Here is a 19680-nt window from a genome sequence, read left to right as displayed (position 1 = left end):
ATTAAAATCTAAATTTTAAAAAAAATATATAATTTTTAATTAAACTACAAAATGTATAATATATTAACTCTAAATTCATCTAGAAATTTACGTCTAATTATGGGATAAAATTCAAAATAATCTAATTTTAAGTTAAAAAAAAGTCATTTAAAGGAATTATTATTATTATTATTAAATAGAAAAGGTTTTGATTTATCCTTTGAAAATTAAAATATTTTAATCGTCTTATTTTTTTTTATGTATGTTTTACTGAATCGATATACATACTACAAACCATTGTCATGCGTACTCAACCCACTACCTTTTGCCACCAATTCACACGTCACTGTCTCGGGATGTATTTTCTTTAGCCTTTATTAATGCCACATTTATACCCATTTTTCATCGTTATGCACGTGGGGTTGTGACCGAGTTCCTAGCTGGGTGGGATCGTGGAGGCGTGTTGCCTGCAACCAATCGACGTTATCAAGTGGCGACCACAAGTCGACCCGGACGGGGCATAGCGCGGCATTACCCACTCGGGGTGACAGTGGCGAAGGTGGAAGGCGTGCGACGATGCAGGCGCTGTGGAAGGGGCTTACCCCCTTCGCCACTCACATGAAGTACGCCCTTCGTATGATCTCCAATGCCCTCCTCTAGTCCGTCGTCAGAGAGCCAACTATGAGAGGTCTCTCCAACCGCGCTAGACTTGCCTCCGGTTTTGGTGCGGGGGTTTTGAAACCCTCCTCATCGTCGCCCCGTTCGAGGTGGGCACTCATCCCCTTTTAGTCAAGTAGTTTCCACTTTTCAGGCATTGGATTTGGATCTCAATGGTGTTAGCTATATTTTTAATTGTGTATTTCTCGTTCATTACGGATGAGAGCATCCATTTCAAATACCCTATTTAAAAAATTTACCTTAAATTTTGAATTGGGTAATTACATCAGCTATCTTATTCATCTCTAAATTATGTATTTATGAACATTATTTCTCTAAATTTATAGAATAAATTTCATTCCCTAAATATTATAGGAGAAAAAAGAAATAGAGAAATTGATATATGATGTATTGAGGAGTAAATATCTAAATTTAATAAAATAATTTTTTTTTTATCATAAATGATGTATTTTAGATAGAAAACTGGTGTAGATGCTATGAGAAAGTCTCATCTTATTTATGTTTACATTAAATGACCATTCAAATTTAACTAGAGAGTTGGTAAAGCTCCGACTATTGATAGAAATTTCTTTTGTAAATCGTAAATTTGATAGTGGATAAACTATGGTAAAGTGTCATCCTCCATCATTAGGAGCATTGTTGAGGTGTAATGACTTGGGAAAGACCAGCGGCCACTTTAGCTAGTGTAACAATTTCAATTGATTGAAATATTAACGGTGACTTTACATTGAGTTTCAATCGAGGAAGATCAATGTAGTGCTGGAGCAGTTTTCCATGACATGCCTCATCCCCTAAGATATATATATATATATGTCATGCAATGATTTTTTGTGAGGATAAACAACATCAAATTAGTGAGACTAAAACACATCCCAGTTTAGTTTCCATAATAGCTATGATGAGTGTTATCTCTTGAATTGTGTGGTGAATACAAAAAGAGGGAAGTAGATTAGGAAAGAAGAAACATGTTGGGTGAGAATTGTTAGTGTTATCTCATCTTGTTATAGACAGTTGAGATGTGTATAAAATAGGAGGACGTGCTGTTTTCTTTTAAGATTACAACTTTATGTTGTAATATTGTATTGATTTTGATCGTGTTTACTCTTTCAATATTAACATACATCAAAATTGACAAACTGCTTTAGTTCCAACTATTTTTAGTCGTCCATTTTGTATCAAAACTTTATGCATGGATATTATTATATCACAATTGTCTCCCTCCACTCTTCCAATCATTGATTTTGTTATTTTCTCATCAATACAATACCCTGGCTTATGGAATTTATTAGTGAAAGTCAGATTGCAACAATAGACAGGATTTAGTGCTGACCTCCTGAAGTAAAAGGACAGTGCAAGGACAATAATTCATGAAGAAGGAATCATGATTGGGACTATGGGCTGGAGCAGCATCAACTATTATGTGAAATGGAAGGGCAGGCTATTATGAAGGTTGCTTAACCACGACTAGTTGGTCTGTCCTCTTTTCTAAAACCAAGTCAGGTAACATACATTATGGATGCATGATTAAAGCTGAAAATTTGTGCAATATAGTGTAAATACCATGTGATGGTCTTGAGATGATCAACCAAGTTAAGTTAGATCATTTTTGTGTTTGATACCTTGTATTAAAATGTTCAGGAATTTAGGAGCACAAGAAGTCGAGCAGAAGACGGAGCGGACAAGAAGGATGCCACGGGAAAAGAACCGACTAGCTCGGTGCATCCGAGTGACGAGGAGTTGTGAAAGAGTATACCGGTGAACGAGAAAGACGTGCGCGACATTCGAGGGATGAAAAGTCAGGGAGGAAGCCTGCTCAAGGAGAAGGTTGGAGTATCACCCACGCAAAGAAGACCATCTCTGAAAGCTGATCAACCTTGTGGAAGCCCCTTCAACTAGATTGAAGGTACCTTCAATGCCTCATGGAAGGCGCCTTTAAGCATGTTGAAGGCTCATTCAATAATCGTTAGCTGAAAATAAATTTTTATCTTTGACAAATAAGACTTGTTTTATGGAAGATGCCTTGGACCTCCTTGGCAAGGGCGGAGCCAGGAACAACCCTACCCGGGTTGTAGCCCGGATGGCCGACGTGGGCGAGAAGAGAAAAACGTCAATTTTACTGTAGAAAAAAGGGGAAAACGGAAGAGAAAGCGGAGGCTAGCCTGGGCATTGGCGTCGGCATCGACGTCGGCATGGCCCACAACCCGGGTAGATCACCTGGGCTAGCTCCGCCATTGCTCCTTGGAGGCGTCTTCGAGAGGCGGATAAGTTTTTCTAGAGGTTATAAAAAGACCTTTGAAGCTAGGAATTAAACAACAATTTTAATAATCAATTTCTAGTTTATTTATGAGCTTTCAAAGAGTGTAAGAGAATTTTCGGCCTTCAACGAAGGAGATTTTTATTGAACTTTCAACCGTCTTAGATTAACAACCACCTAGATTGTAATCAAGTAATTATTGCGCCTCTTTTCTTTTAAGTTGTCATTGTTTCTTTAATGTTAATTGCTTATGCGTAACTAACTTATATCCTTGCTAAGTTCGACAAACAAAAGATTATTCTATTTTATTATAGACCCCCTCGGCGGGGGCCTACCTGCGCCACATATAGTGATTAAATTGTAACTCTTCTAACAATAAATTTCAGCTTACCTAGCGCCTTAGTCGAACTGAAACCCTCTAATCGGCCAAATATGCGTCACTGTTTATGTTCGATCCTAAGCACCGCCTAGACCGAAAAGGCGATTTTTTTTAGTTTTGGACCAAACTGCGTGGTTTTAGTCCTGTTTATTTTTTTTATATAAATATTTATGGCCTAAAATGACACTGTTTTGAACCATTTAACAGCATAATTCTCAGTAAATTCAAACTCTTCTTCTTTCCACCCTAATTAGTCTAAGGCAGCAGGAATTCCTCTGCCTCTCGGCTCTTTGTCTAGTCCTATTTCAAGGGAATTTTTAAAGTGGATTTGAACTTCTTTTGTTTTTTTTCTTCACTACAAAAAATAAAGGCTTCTGGGACAAATTTTGGGACGAATTTGACAAAAAAATTCGTTGCAAAATATTTAGGGACAAAATTTGGGACGAAAATATTTTCGTCCCAAAATTATTGATGCCAACTTTTGGAACAAATATTTGTTCGTTGGAAATTTGGCAACGAATTTGGGGACAAAATTGGCGATGAATAATATTTTCGTCCCCAAATTCGTTGCCAATTTTGCAACAAAAAACTCTATTTGTCCCAAAATACTATACAATTTTGCAACGAAAATTTATTTTGTTGCAAACTTAGCAACGAATTTGGGGACGAATTCGGGGATGAATTTAATTCTGTTGCCAAATCTGTCCCAAATTTGGCAACAAATTATATTTTCGTTGCCAAATTTGTTGCTAATTTTCATGACACATTGCAACGAATATTATTTTTGTTGCAAAATTTACAACGAATTTGGCAACGAAAATACTAATTTCATTTAAAAAATAAATATTCATTCCAAATTTCGTCCCAAATACTGGAACAAATCCGCAGTTTCGTCCCAAATTCTGGGACGAATCCGCATATTCGTCCCAGAATCTGGGACGAAATTTGGAACAAAAATATTTTTATTGCAAAATTATCAATGGATAAGTTTGGAACAAATTATTTTCGTTGCCAAATTCGTTCCTAAATTAAAAAAAAAAATCCAGCAACTATACATTTCTACAATAAATTCAAATAAAATATATATAACAAATTCAAATAACAAAATATAGACTTTCAACACATCCTAATTAACAATATCACAAATAACACAATATATACATTCAACACATCCTATTTCAGATACATATATTAATAATTGAAATCAAATCACAATACAACAAATTCAAAGTTCTCAACATCTTCTTCAAACGACTCCAAAATATTATACAAGTTCAACACTCAAATATTTATAAAGTCTAATAATCCAAGAAGTTAAACAAGGAGTTAAATTTAAAAAAAAACTAAGATACATCAACTCATCTTCTTTCTCCACAAAAGCTTTCATCCCCATCAACTCTTCTCTTCCTGCATACAAACAAACGAATAAACCAGATCATGTGTAACCAGAAAGATAATAACTTAAATTCTAACAATCTCACAATTCTAACAGTTTCATTTGTATCAAATTGTTATGATATACCATATTTCACCTTATCAAACAAGTTTTACAAATATTATATTTCATCAAACATAGAGAGAATGAGATGTATTCTTAAAATTCCTATAATATGAAAATGTCTGAAATGAAAAAAACACAAACTAATATATGAGCAATTAGTTGATACTAGTCTTTAAGTACTCATAGTTACTTGGTTATTAGGCAAACTCTAATCATAATTTGGAATTTGAAGTAATAATGCAATAATATCAAATTTCAACAAATATATAAAAAGATACCTTTATTTAACTTTTCAAATATAACTAATTTAAAAATATATAAATATAATTAAAAGTCTAACATGTTCAACTACGAGTGTGTTATTTAATACTTACTTTTTTCTCCGATACATATTTCGCCTCACCAATCCTGTTAAAAACAAATTAACAATATTAAATAAAATAAAAATTAGAAAAGTTAACATGGCATGGTTTAATGTATAAAACACTAATTATGAGACAAATAATCATCAGACATAATTAAAATCATGAAATAGCATCACCAGCATCATCGTTATCATCATCGCCATCATCATCATCGTCACGCGGAGGAATCTGACTTAGAGCGGAACTAAAAATTCCAATATAAGATAAAGTAAATTGCAAATTTGATTCATAAAAAGGAACTTTCAAAAACTTACCATTTTTCTTCAAATAGCTTGTAGAACAAGAGGGGAAAAAATATTAGATGTCACCTCTAATGACCTGTAGGAATAAATACAATGTATTAACTGATAAAATAAATAAAATTATAACTGAGACAGTATATAAAAAGTGAGATATAAGTTTGGTAAGTTTGCATATTAAAGATAGGCTAGAATACCACGGGGAAGATCTACAAAAATGCTTTATGATACGAGTGTCTCCAACTACACCGAGCGAGACCTGCACAAACAAAATTACAAATTTAGTCAATACCTTAACATAATAAATCATTTGTACTTTTTTCACTAGCATTTTAGTCTCTCTAAACTTTGTTCTTTTAATAGCTATAAATGTTATTTTTTTGGCCATGAATGATGATCAATTTCAGTAGACGACTCTTGTTGATAAGCCGAACCCACAAAATCAAGCCAACTATCATTCTACTTAGGAGATAAGATGAGAAATCAGAGGCGTAATTTGATGGAAAGCACAAATTCAATGCATGAATAAATTACTGAGACTTAGCAAGTCCAAATTCTTACCGTTCAAAGAAATAACATAAAATGTTGACCTAAAATGAGTTGATTGAATCAAGGTTACAAAATCAATCATCATTGTAACTGGATAAGCATACAAACAACGGATAAGTACTGTATCGAATTAACACCCGAGAAGGTCAAAAGCGGCGCGCGGATTTTCTGCGGCAGGCCGCCAAGCACGACGGCGGCGGCGCTCGCATCGGGAGGACACGGCCTGGCCGAGACGGCGGCCAGGTGGGCCGTGCCGTCGCGCCTCACGCGTGCGGCCACGGCGGCCAAGCACGGCGAGGCGGCGAGGCGTCGATCGAGGACACGCTGGCGGAGCACGGCGAGGCGGCGGTGAGCGGCCGTCGAGCAGGCCACACGCTGCTAAGTGCGGCCACGGCGACCAAGCACGACGGCGGCGGCGGCGCGTCGGCGAGACACGCTGGCGAGCACGACGACGGCGGCGGTGAGGCCACGCGGCAGGGCGCCGGGCAGCGCCACGCGGCCAAGCGTGGCGGCGCGCCAGCATGATGAGAGGAGATGGGAGAGGAGAGGGATTACTGCGCTGCAGAGAAGGATTCGCCACCGGAGAAGGATTCATGGCCATGCGAAGGAGATCGTAAAGAGAATATGTGGGATTAAGGGATATAGGGTTTTTTAGAAACAAAAATAGTTTGTTGCCATTTTTGTCCCTACTTTTGGGACGAATTCCTGGATTCGTCCCAAATTTTGGGACGAATCCAGGATTCGTCCCAGATTTAAGAAAATTAAAAAAATAAAAAAAAAAATTAATCGGATGACTAAATATGGACCTAGAGATGTCGGAATTTCACGAAACAAGTTTCTATGGATTCCTAATTTTTTCCTAATCTCAAAAATATCCTTATCCATAATTTTAACATATTATATTGACTGTGGTGAATTTTTTATTAAGAATTAGGTCATATTCGTGTTAAAAAATCACCACACTCAATATATTAGGTTAAAATTTAGAATTAGTATATTTTTATGATCAGGAGAAAATTATGAATGCATAGAAACTTGTTTCATTAAATTCCGAGATCTCTAGGTCCATATTTAGGCCTTCGGAATGATATTTATTATATTTTTTATTTTTTTTAAATCTGGGACGAATCCTGGATTCGTCCCGGATTTGGGGACGAATTCCAGGATTCGTCCCAAATTTTGGGACGAATCCCAGATTTAAGAAAATTAAAAAAGAAAAGAAAAATTAATCGGAGACACTAAATATGGACCTAGAGATGTCGGAATTTCATGAAACAAGTTTCTATGGATTCTTAATTTTTTCCTAATCTCAAAAATATCCTTATCCATAATTTTAACATATTATATTGACTGTGGTGAATTTTTTATTAATCATTAGGTCATATTCGTGTTAAAAAATCACCACACTCAATATATTAGGTTAAAATTCAGGATTAGGATATTTTTATGATCAGGAGAAAATTATGAATACATAGAAACTTATTTCATTAAATTCCGAGATCTCTAGGTTCATATTTAGGCCTTCCGAATGATATTTATTTTATTTTTTCATTTTTTTAATTCTGGGACGAATCCTGGATTTGTCCCAGATTTTGGGACGAATTCCTGGATTCGTCCCAGATTTTGGGACGAATTCCTGGATTCATCCCAGATTTTGGGACAAATCCAGGATTCGTCCCAGATTTTGGGACAAATCCAGGATTCGTCCCAAATTTAAATAAATTTAAAAATAAAAGAAAAATTAATCGGAGACACTAAATATGAACCTAGAGATGTCGGAATTTCATGAAACAAGTTTCTATGGGTTTCTAATTTTGTAATAATCATAAATAAATCCTCATTCATAATTTTAACCTAATATATTTAGTGTAGTGATTTTTTAAACCAAATTCTTTAAATTCAAGTTAAAAAATCACAACACTCAAAATATTAGGGTAAAATTATAGATGAGGACATTTTTACAATCAGGAGAAAATTAGAAACTCATAGAATCTTGTTTCATAAAATTCTGACATCCGTAGGTATATATTTAAAGTTTTAGACACATATTCAAACATACGTTAAACGCTAACATACTTAATTAACATTAAACTATCTATGTTTCACTAAATATGGACCTAGAGATGTCGGAATTTCATGAAACAAATTTCTATGGGTTCCTAATTTTTTGGTGATGTTAAAAATATCCTCATCCATAATTTTAACATATTATATTGACTGTGGTGAATTTTTTATTAAGAATTAGGTCATATTCGTGTTAAAAAATCACCACACTCAATATATTAGGTTAAAATTTAGAATTAGTATATTTTTATGATCAGGAGAAAATTATGAATGCATAGAAACTTGTTTCATTAAATTCCGAGATCTCTAGGTCCATATTTAGGCCTTCGGAATGATCTTTATTTTATTTTTTTATTTTTTTTAAATCTGGGACGAATCCTGGATTCGTCCCAGATTTGAGGACGAATTCCTGGATTCGTCCCAGATTTGGGGACGAATTCCAGGATTCGTCCCAAATTTTGGGACGAATCCAGGATTCGTCCCAGATTTAAGAAAATTAAAAAAGAAAAGAAAAATTAATCGGAGACACTAAATATGGACCTAGAGATGTCGGAATTTCATGAAACAAGTTTCTATGGATTCCTAATTTTTTCCTAATCTCAAAAATATCCTTATCCATAATTTTAACATATTATATTGACTGTGGTGAATTTTTTATTAATCATTAGGTCATATTCGTGTTAAAAAATCACCACACTCAATATATTAGGTTAAAATTCAGGATTAGGATATTTTTATGATCAGGAGAAAATTATGAATACATAGAAACTTATTTCATTAAATTCCGAGATCTCTAGGTTCATATTTAGGCCTTCCGAATGATATTTATTTTATTTTTTCATTTTTTTAATTCTGGGACGAATCCTGGATTTGTCCCAGATTTTGGGACGAATTCCTGGATTCGTCCCAGATTTTGGGACAAATCCAGGATTCGTCCCAAATTTAAATAAATTTAAAAATAAAAGAAAAATTAATCGGAGACACTAAATATGAACCTAGAGATGTCGGAATTTCATGAAACAAGTTTCTATGGGTTTCTAATTTTGTAATAATCATAAATAAATCCTCATTCATAATTTTAACCTAATATATTTAGTGTAGTGATTTTTTAAACCAAATTCTTTAAATTCAAGTTAAAAAATCACAACACTCAAAATATTAGGGTAAAATTATAGATGAGGACATTTTTACAATCAGGAGAAAATTAGAAACTCATAGAATCTTGTTTCATAAAATTCTGACATCCGTAGGTATATATTTAAAGTTTTAGACACATATTCAAACATACGTTAAACGCTAACATACTTAATTAACATTAAACTATCTATGTTTCACTAAATATGGACCTAGAGATGTCGAAATTTCATGAAACAAATTTCTATGGGTTCCTAATTTTTTGGTGATGTTAAAAATATCCTCATCCATAATTTTAACATATTATATTGACTGTGGTGAATTTTTTATTAAGAATTAGGTCATATTCGTGTTAAAAAATCACCACACTCAATATATTAGGTTAAAATTTAGAATTAGTATATTTTTATGATCAGGAGAAAATTATGAATGCATAGAAACTTGTTTCATTAAATTCCGAGATCTCTAGGTCCATATTTAGGCCTTCGGAATGATATTTATTTTATTTTTTATTTTTTTTTAAATCTGGGACGAATCCTGGATTCGTCCCAGATTTTGGGACGAATTCCTGGATTCGTCCCAGATTTGGGGACGAATTCCAGGATTCGTCCCAAATTTTGGGACGAATCCAGGATTCGTCCCAGATTTAAGAAAATTAAAAAAGAAAAGAAAAATTAATCGGAGACACTAAATATGGACCTAGAGATGTCGGAATTTCATGAAACAAGTTTCTATGGATTCCTAATTTTTTCTAATCTCAAAAATATCCTTATCCATAATTTTAACATATTATATTGACTGTGGTGAATTTTTTATTAATCATTAGGTCATATTCGTGTTAAAAAATCACCACACTCAATATATTAGGTTAAAATTCAGGATTAGGATATTTTTATGATCAGGAGAAAATTATGAATACATAGAAACTTATTTCATTAAATTCCGAGATCTCTAGGTTCATATTTAGGCCTTCCGAATGATATTTATTTTATTTTTTCATTTTTTTAATTCTGGGACGAATCCTGGATTTGTCCCAGATTTTGGGACGAATTCCTGGATTCGTCCCAGATTTTGGGACGAATTCCTGGATTCGTCCCAGATTTTGGGACAAATCCAGGATTCGTCCCAAATTTAAATAAATTTAAAAATAAAAGAAAAATTAATCGGAGACACTAAATATGAACCTAGAGATGTCGGAATTTCATGAAACAAGTTTTTATGGGTTTCTAATTTTGTAATAATCATAAATAAATCCTCATTCATAATTTTAACCTAATATATTTAGTGTAGTGATTTTTTAAACCAAATTCTTTAAATTCAAGTTAAAAAATCACAACACTCAAAATATTAGGGTAAAATTATAGATGAGGACATTTTTACAATCAGGAGAAAATTAGAAACTCATAGAATCTTGTTTCATAAAATTCTGACATCCGTAGGTATATATTTAAAGTTTTAGACACATATTCAAACATACGTTAAACGCTAACATACTTAATTAACATTAAACTATCTATGTTTCACTAAATATGGACCTAGAGATGTCGGAATTTCATGAAACAAATTTCTATGGGTTCCTAATTTTTTGGTGATGTTAAAAATATCCTCATCCATAATTTTAACATATTATATTGACTGTGGTGAATTTTTTATTAAGAATTAGGTCATATTCGTGTTAAAAAATCACCACACTCAATATATTAGGTTAAAATTTAGAATTAGTATATTTTTATGATCAGGAGAAAATTATAAATGCATAGAAACTTGTTTCATTAAATTCCGAGATCTCTAGGTCCATATTTAGGCCTTCGGAATGATATTTATTTTATTTTTTATTTTTTTTTAAATCTGGGACGAATCCTAGATTCGTCCCAGATTTTGGGACAAATTCCTGGATTCGTCCCAGATTTGGGGACGAATTCCAGGATTCGTCCCAAATTTTGGGACGAATCCAGGATTCGTCCCAGATTTAAGAAAATTAAAAAAGAAAAGAAAAATTAATCGGATACACTAAATATGGATCTAGAGATGTCGGAATTTCATGAAACAAGTTTCTATGGATTCCTAATTTTTTCCTAATCTCAAAAATATCCTTATCCATAATTTTAACATATTATATTGACTGTGGTGAATTTTTTATTAATCATTAGGTCATATTCGTGTTAAAAAATCACCACACTCAATATATTAGGTTAAAATTCAGGATTAGGATATTTTTATGATCAGGAGAAAATTATGAACGCATAGAAATTTGTTTCATTAAATTCCGAGATCTCTAGGTCTATATTTAAGCTTTTCGAATAATATTTATTTTATTTTTTAATTTTTTAAAATCTGGGACGAATTCTGGATTCGTCCCAGATTCTGGAACGAATCCAGAATTCGTCCCAGATTCTGGAACGAATCCAGAATTCGTCCCAGATTCTGGAACGAATCCAGAATTCGTCCCAGAATTTGGGACGAATCCTAGATTCGTCCCAGATTCTGGAACGAATTTTGCAACGAAAATATTGTTTGTTGGCAATTTGCGATGAAATTTTTTTGTTGCAGATTTCGTTTCTAATTTGGGTCAAATTTTATATTTGTTGCCAAAATTGTTGCAATTTTGGGACGAAAAATTTTCGTCCCAAACTTTCGTCCCTAAATTATTGTTTTTTTGTAGTGCTTCCAACCTAAAAAAAAGTTAAAAAAAAATAAATATTAGTATTGAAATACTAAAAATTACTTCAAAATAATTTATAATTATAAATAATACCAATATTATTAATGCTGAAATTTAAAAATATATATATAAAAATTTGCTTTCTGCAACATTGATAAATCAAGATGAATGAATTAGATGTCAACCAAACAAAATCAATTTAAAACCTAAGCTAACTCATTTAATTGCTTATAACTAATGAATGTCAAGTTAAAAGTTATTTTATTCAAATAATATATGTTTTAATTATTAATATTTCTTTTAATAGTTTAATACCGATCACGTATGCCTTCACATGTGTCCTTGTAAGCATAATAGTGCACTAAAAAACATGGATTTAATGAAGAATTTTAGGGAGAAAAAAATTTGTCGTAAATTTATAACAAAATTAGTGACCAAAATAAAATCATTGCTAATTAGCAACGAAATTAGCCATGAAAAAAATACTTTGTCACAAAATTAACAACAAAAATTTCATCGCTAATTCGAATTTAATTTTCACGATAAAATTTACGACGAATTCAAAATTCATTGCTAATTTTGCAACGAACTTTAATTCATTACAAATTTAGCTATTCAGATCTCTAAAGTTTACAACAAATTTTTACGATGAATTTTAAATTCGTTGCTAAGTTTGAGATGAATTTTGAATTCATCATAAAATTTGCAGTAAATTTGAATTCCGTCACTAAATTTTAGGACTTTAATCCCTAAACTTTACAATGAATTCAAAATTTGTCAGTCACAAAATTTACAACAAATTAAAAATTCATCGTAAATTTTAGAATGAATTCAGAATTTGTTGTTAATTTTACCAGGAACTTTAATTCGTTGCAAATATAGCTATTCCGATCCTAAAGTTTACATCAAAATTTTGGGACGAATTCAAACTTCATCGCTAAATTTTAGATTAGGGCGAATTTCGAATTCGTCGCAAAGTTTAGGATTAAATTCCTGATCCCTAACTCTAAATCCCGATCTTCTCCTCTCTTACACGCGACATCGACCCCTCAACCACCGTGCCCTCTCCGACCTCTACCGCCATGCGATCTCTTCTACAGAAACTCCTATTCCAAGGTCTCACCTTCTCTTCGCCTCCAGCCACTCCGTTGTCTGCAGCTACAGCAAGTGGGTCGATCGTCTCCATTTCACCCCCTCCATAGACACTGACAAATCCTCCCCTTTCCTCCCCATCAACTTCTACCAAGTACCCGACATTGGACGCCACCGTCACCTATTTGGGTAGGTCCTTGTTGCTGAAATCCATCTCTTAGCCGATGGCATTCGGGACCAGAGACACTGAATCATTTCCCTTTAATCAGGTTCACAAAAGTTAATGGAGAAGGCCAAGCCCATTCCTGGTGCCAAGGTGGAGAACAACAAGTTTTGTGTATCCGTCCACTTCAGATGTGTGGAAGAAAAGGTCAGCAAAGTGATCTTATATAGTTATACTTCATTCTCCATGCATATAAATTGTAATAACAATGTCTTTTCCTTCGTTAGTTGCTCATGCTCTACTATGTAAACTATACTTATTCATCAAAATGCTCACATTTACAGATTCTAAAACACTATCACTGGAGGATTCCCATGTCGAAGGATGTGATCCGTTAGATAGGTGCATCAACGAGGAAGGATATGTTTGCTGCTTGCCTGAGTATCTCAACAAATTGCTTGAAAAAATAATCCAAAATAAGGTTTATTTTTCATCTACTTTCTGATTTAGGAGTCGTACTGTTTACTTATTTTGGTCATTATTTGTTGGAAAATTGATGTGAATGAGAAATTAAATCTAGATCGTTGGATTAAGATTGATAAATCTAATTCATCCATATGAGAAGGCATAAGTACTCTTTCGGATGACTCAATCTCAACCATTAATTTCAAAACGAAGACATCCAAATGACATTGTATCTCTTGGGAAGACTTGTGATCTAGATCATCCAATTCAAGTTGGATGGATAAGATCTAATTGAACCAAGAGATTTTTCTACCGCTTCATTTGGTATAAATAAGAAATATTGCATACCATACTTGCATTTGGAAAGTTCGAGAAGTTTCTTAGGTTTGTAGGTCTTGTCATTTGCAATGCTGTTATCGCAAGATAAAGTCGTCGTATCTTGGGAGACAATTGTCGTGCTCACCATGTGCGTGACAAATTCATCTTAAAGAGATTGAGTCCAACTCTAACTTTGACTTTCGCCAAAGCAGTGTTACACCATCATTCTGCCCCGTGCTCAATATCACCACCACCAGCTCCAACATTATTTACATCTTGCATTTGTCTTTGTATAGGAGTATTAGGCAAATCTCATGGCATCTTTGCTCTTGATCCCATTATTAAGGTACTATTCTGAACAAATATCTGCATCAATTGGTTACAGATTCATTTTAATCTTCTGCAAACAACATTTACAACACTTGACTGCATTATCATATTGGTTCTTCATATGCCTTCTCTTGTTTTTTCTAGTATTAGCTTCTTACATTACATTTGTCTTTTGAATAATAGATTAATATCAGCTATTCAAATAGGTATTTATTTCTAGTATTAGCTTCTTACATTACATTTGTCTTTTGAATAATAGATTAATATCAGCTATTCAAATATGTATATAAATATCAGTGTTCGAAAAAACGCCCTAGGCGCCTATGCGCTGTGTGGCAGTAGACCGTGCCAAAAATCTACCAGGCGGGTGACTTAGGCGGTTGGCCGCCTAGGCGGTCCTCGACGGCCCTTGGCGGGCTTCAGCGGGCCTCGAGGGCCTCGGCGCTACGGCGCAAATATTTTAGCTTTTAATATGACTAAATCCAAAATCCTAATTTGCTCGTTTGCATGAAGAGGCTCTTCGTCTTCTCTCATTGCCGCAACTTCGGGCTTCGTCGCTTCTGGTAAGTTTTTACATTTTTTTTTTTGTTTCTCCTGATGAGTCGTTGTCGTGACAAGTCTTCGGTCGTGCCGGACGCATTGTGGGACATTTGCAGCCATCGGAAGCGTCTTAGGACGCGTATGACAACATCTCGCGATGTTTCTGGTGGTGCCAAAAGCTTTCCGCGATGCTACCGGCGCCACTCGAAGACGCTTCCGGAGGCGTTGGACGCCTCTAGTGAAGCGTCCGGTGGCATCCACACCGTTGTGTGATTTTTGTTACTGTGCATAATTCTTTTTTTAGGATTTAATAAAATAAAACAATTCCTAACTGGGATAATTTCAATAATAGGGTTTCATAAAACCTAATTAAATTATCCCAATTAAATATATTTAAAATTTAAATTTTTTATAATAAATATTATTAATTTATATAAAACAGATTTAAATATATAAAAATTATATTTAAAATTCTAATAAACATAATTAATTTATATAATCAGATTTAAATATATAAATAATATATTTAAAATTTATTTTTTAATAAATATTATTAATTTATATAACAAATTTAAAAAGTATATTTAAAAATTTAATAAATTCAATAAATATTATTAATTTATATAAATCAGATTTAAAAATATAAAAAGTATATTTAAAATTTAAAAAATTCTAATAAATATTATTAATTTATATAAATCAAATAAAAATATAAAAATTAAATTAAAATTTAAAAAATTCAATAAATATTATTAATTTATATAAATCAGATTTAAAAATTTAAAAAATATATTTAAAATTTAAGTTCTTTATTAAATATCTAATAAATTTTATTAATTAGATTAAGATATATAAAAAAAATATTCTTAGACTTATTAATGCTATATTTTGTATCATATGGTATAATTAAATTTTATCATGTTATATATAACTTTTTCAGGTTATCTGCTATCATAATACACTTAACCCATGTCCGGAATTCTTAGAAGAAAGTCAAGTGACATCGGATAGGAGTATGGAATATTGATTGATTCGAAGAACCTCGATAAAATTAAATACAAGTTGTGTGGAAAAATAATGTTGGGGGAGTGTATAGGATCAAGGAGCACATTGGAAATATACTTGAAAATATATCTAGTTGTCAAAAAACATCTCAAGAAGACAAAAATAAGTGCAAACAGGCTATTTTAGAAGGGAGGAACAGAAAGAAGAACAAAATAATGGAAAAACAAAGTTGTAAAATAGAGGTGGCTATTTCTCTAGACGAAGAAGGTCTTGAAATTGAAGAGATGGATAGAATTAAAAAACCTGTTCCACTTAGTCCCATGGATAGATATGCATCAGTAATTGCTCCAGAAAATGTAAGTTCAAGTGGGAGTAAAGTGCTTCGCCAAAAAATATAAATTTGGCTCTTTTCAAAGAGAGAACTTAACAAGTTTAACAATATATTGGGAGATGAGTTTATGAAAATAGAATCCTATTCAATACTATTGATAATGATAGCTTCAAGCAACTAATGGAGGTAGTGGGCCAATTTGCAACGGGATTCAAGCCTCCAACTTAATATCAACTTAGGGAGCTATTGTTGAAAGCCAAAGTTGAAAGAACAAAACAATTGCTGAAGAAACATGAAGAAGAATGTGCAAAAAATGGGTGCTTGATCATGACAGATGTATGGAGTGATAAAAAATAAGCATCTTAAATTTGTATGTTAATTGCAAGGAGAATGTGCAAAGAATGGGTGCTTGATCAGGACAGATGTATGGAGTTTCAGATGTGGTGTATATAGCTGAACTTATGTTTGAGTATGTGGACAAGTGTGTTGAATAAGCAGGAGGTCATAATATTGTTTAGATTGTAAAAGACAATGCCACCAATAATGTGACTTAGCTAAATTGATGAGAGAAAAGTGACCTTGGATTTTTTGGAGTTCATGTGCAACTCACACGGTTAATCTCATGCTTAAAAGTATCGACAAACTTCTGCGATATAAAAAGGTTATTGAGCAATCCAAGTCTTTTACTAGTTTCATCTATGCTCACCATAAGACTTTGTCATTGATGAGAAGTTTCACGAAGAAGAGAGACATAGTCCGACAGGTTTGCATAAAATTTTCTCACATTGCAAAGTTTGATTAAAAAAAAACTAGTTTAAGGGTCATGTTTACAAGTGATATACGGGGAAATGTAAATGGTCAAAAACAAAAGAAAATTGGTTTACTCTATAGTGATGAGCATGAGTTTTTGGAATGGTGTGACACTTTGTTTGAAAACATTTGCTCCTTTGGTAAGAGTTGTTCGATTGATAGATGGAGATAGAAAGTCATTGATGAGGTTTCTATATGGGGAGCTTCTTCAAAGTAAAGAAGATATCAAGGTGGCTCTAACAACGTGGAATCAAATTATCAACCTATCATAGTCATTATTGAGTAAAAAATGAACGATAGACTTGATACATCATTGCATATCACTGCCTTTTTTTTTTGTTAAATCCTTAATTTTACTATAAAGATAGTTCTATTGCTCTTTATAAGGAGGTCACGACGGGGATTTTTGAATGCATGAAAATTTTGCATGCTAATGAGTTAGAACTACAAGATACAATTATTAACAAGAAATTTATAAAATATAGAGATAAGACTGGGTTATTTGGAAAAACATTGGCAGTAAAAGCATGTGAAAAAAATAATGATACATTTGATCCATGTGCATGGTGACATTGAGGATACTTTCATTAACTACAAGTTCATCTGGGTGTGAAAGAAATTTGAGTACATTTGAAGGAGTAAGGTTTAAACTTTCAGTCTTTAATTAAAGTAGCTATAATTTTTAACATTTATATTCATGTACTAACTATAATATTTACTTTCTCTTTTTTTTTAAGATTCATACAAAGAAAAGAAATTTGTTGGATGTCAACAGGTTGAACAATCTAGTATTTATTAATTTAATGCTAGATTGTTGAATAAACAAAAAAGAGAAAAAGAAAGGAATACCGATGTCCTTGCAAAAGATGCTTCAAAGGCGCACGGTTGGATTGTGGATGGTGGGGAAGATGATGAAGTTGAACTAGGTTTCGGGCTCACTTGGTAATTGGTTGATGAAGCAAGTGGAGCAGATGAAAATCTAGAACCCCGAAGAAGCTCTAGAGTGAGAGAACTTCATGAAGATGATTTTGCATCCGAAGAAGAAGAGGAGGATCACAATAATAATATTGAGTTTGTGTTCGATGAAGAACAAGTTATTGAAAATTATGGAGAAGAAGTAGAATAAATATGAGTCTATGAGATATTATTAGTTGTGTAATTTCGAACTTATTTTGTTAAGGCATGATTTATGTTATTCAATAATTATATTTTGTTTAGTGGTTCACAATGATGTAATCTTGAATTGAACTCTTGCTACTATTTTCTAATATTTTCCACCACTAAAGTTGTTTTAGTTTATAGCAAAGTTTTAAAATTCGAGTTGGATATATGTTCTACTGTTTACTAAATGATTATGATGACTTACTGCATGTTCTACTGTTCAACTGTTTTTTTTTGCTCGTATTTACTGAGTCTATTATATTTCCTTTGCACAAACCTGTTAGTTTTCTTTTCTAGTTTTTCATTTTTTGGTATTGGAAAATATGCATTTATTTCAGCATACATAGTTAGATCTCCATTGCTATGAAATTGTTTAAGACAACATTCAGATTTACATATGACATTGTCCAAAGTCCACATAAAACAAGGGATATCGAGGAATCCTCCTAGCGGTGCCTAGTCCCCACCTAGGCGTTGATTTGCCGCCGACTAACATCTAGCGAATTTTAGAACCTTGATAAATACAATTCCTGTTACATTCTTTGCCAGATCCATATAGATGTTTATATTTTTCTAGTGCAGAGAAGTGTTGTATATGGCAATGTATCTTGATGACTTCAGATATAATTTCTTTGTGGTCTACATGGATTAATTTATATGCTATGTTAGTCTATAGTAAACGGAAGCAAATTATATTAATTTGTTCGTAACAAGTTATTACCACCACATACATGTAAATGTCTCTATGTGAGTTGGCTAGCAAATGCCAAAAAAAAAAAAAAAATGATCATGCCCTCGTGCTGTTGCTTGCATCTTGCCATCACATTGCTTTGGTTTGCAAAGTTGGCTCTTTATCTTACTGCCCTTAGAGTCCAAGATTATAGATTTAGCCATATATCCTATTTATGGCTGTTTAGAATCCCTTTACAGGTTCAGAGTGGACTGGACAGTCCGGGAGCTGAGGATTACTCAAAGGAGAAAGCTGTTGACACTTGACAGCATTCTAGGAACTCATGTTTGTTTGTTTGTTTCATCCTCAACCTGTTTGTTTGTTTTCTAATGCAGGAAAGAAGAAGAGAGTCTGGAAGGAGGAGAAAGTGAATACCGAGGAAGAAGAGGGAACTTAAACTTGAAGAATGTGTGTTTTATATGATATGATGACTTGTTTATGGATATTTTCTTTGTTATGGGATTATTTAAGTGTGTTTGTTTTGAATTTGTATCTTTGGTAAGCTTGAATTTGTATGTGTTGTATATGACTTGAGAGTATATGATTGTGTTTAACCTTGAATTATGTGTATGCTGATCATTATTAATATGAAATAGAGAGGTTTGATTTGTATTATTGGTTTGTGTTTTTGTGTACATAATAATAGCTATCGCAGAAATGGGTAGGTGCATTCTGTGCAAAATATTTACTTTTGGCGACGAAAATGGAAAGTTTAGCTAGAAAAACTAACACCCTCAACATGTTAAGTTTTTACAGAAAATTTTCAGTTCAAAAAATAATCTGACCTTGTGATTTGGATATTCTAAAAGAAATGGTCAATCCAGTTAGTCTCATTGTCTGGCTCCACGGAAGTTTTTCATCGAGTACTAGG

The 19680-nt window shown here is 33.1% G+C and overlaps 2 long non-coding RNA genes across 5 annotated transcripts; one reads left to right on the top strand and one right to left on the bottom strand.

The window, feature by feature from the left end:
- Window positions 1-4554: 4554 nt before the first annotated feature.
- On the bottom strand, window positions 4555-6100 carry LOC121999983. Of its 2 annotated transcripts, XR_006116876.1 has the most exons (4): window positions 5653-6100; window positions 5471-5534; window positions 5333-5400; window positions 4555-5199 (listed from the first exon to the last, which is right to left on the bottom strand). It is a non-coding gene; the product is annotated as an uncharacterized LOC121999983 (long non-coding RNA). The 2 variants fall into 2 exon arrangements; XR_006116877.1 differs by lacking the exons at window positions 5471-5534; window positions 5653-6100 and having other exon boundaries at window positions 5306-5358.
- A 6683-nt stretch (window positions 6101-12783) lies between these two features.
- LOC122001160 lies at window positions 12784-19424 on the top strand. Of its 3 annotated transcripts, none has more exons than XR_006117289.1 (4): window positions 12784-13145; window positions 13226-13326; window positions 13464-13600; window positions 19145-19424. It is a non-coding gene; the product is annotated as an uncharacterized LOC122001160 (long non-coding RNA). The 3 variants fall into 3 exon arrangements; XR_006117290.1 differs by having other exon boundaries at window positions 12786-13145; window positions 19010-19424; XR_006117291.1 differs by having other exon boundaries at window positions 12786-13145; window positions 18997-19424.
- Window positions 19425-19680: the final 256 nt, after the last annotated feature.

This window comes from Zingiber officinale, chromosome 7A (assembly GCF_018446385.1).
Source record: "Zingiber officinale cultivar Zhangliang chromosome 7A, Zo_v1.1, whole genome shotgun sequence".
Taxonomy (NCBI): domain Eukaryota; kingdom Viridiplantae; phylum Streptophyta; class Magnoliopsida; order Zingiberales; family Zingiberaceae; genus Zingiber; species Zingiber officinale.
This window is presented reverse-complemented; position numbering and strand designations above follow the sequence as displayed.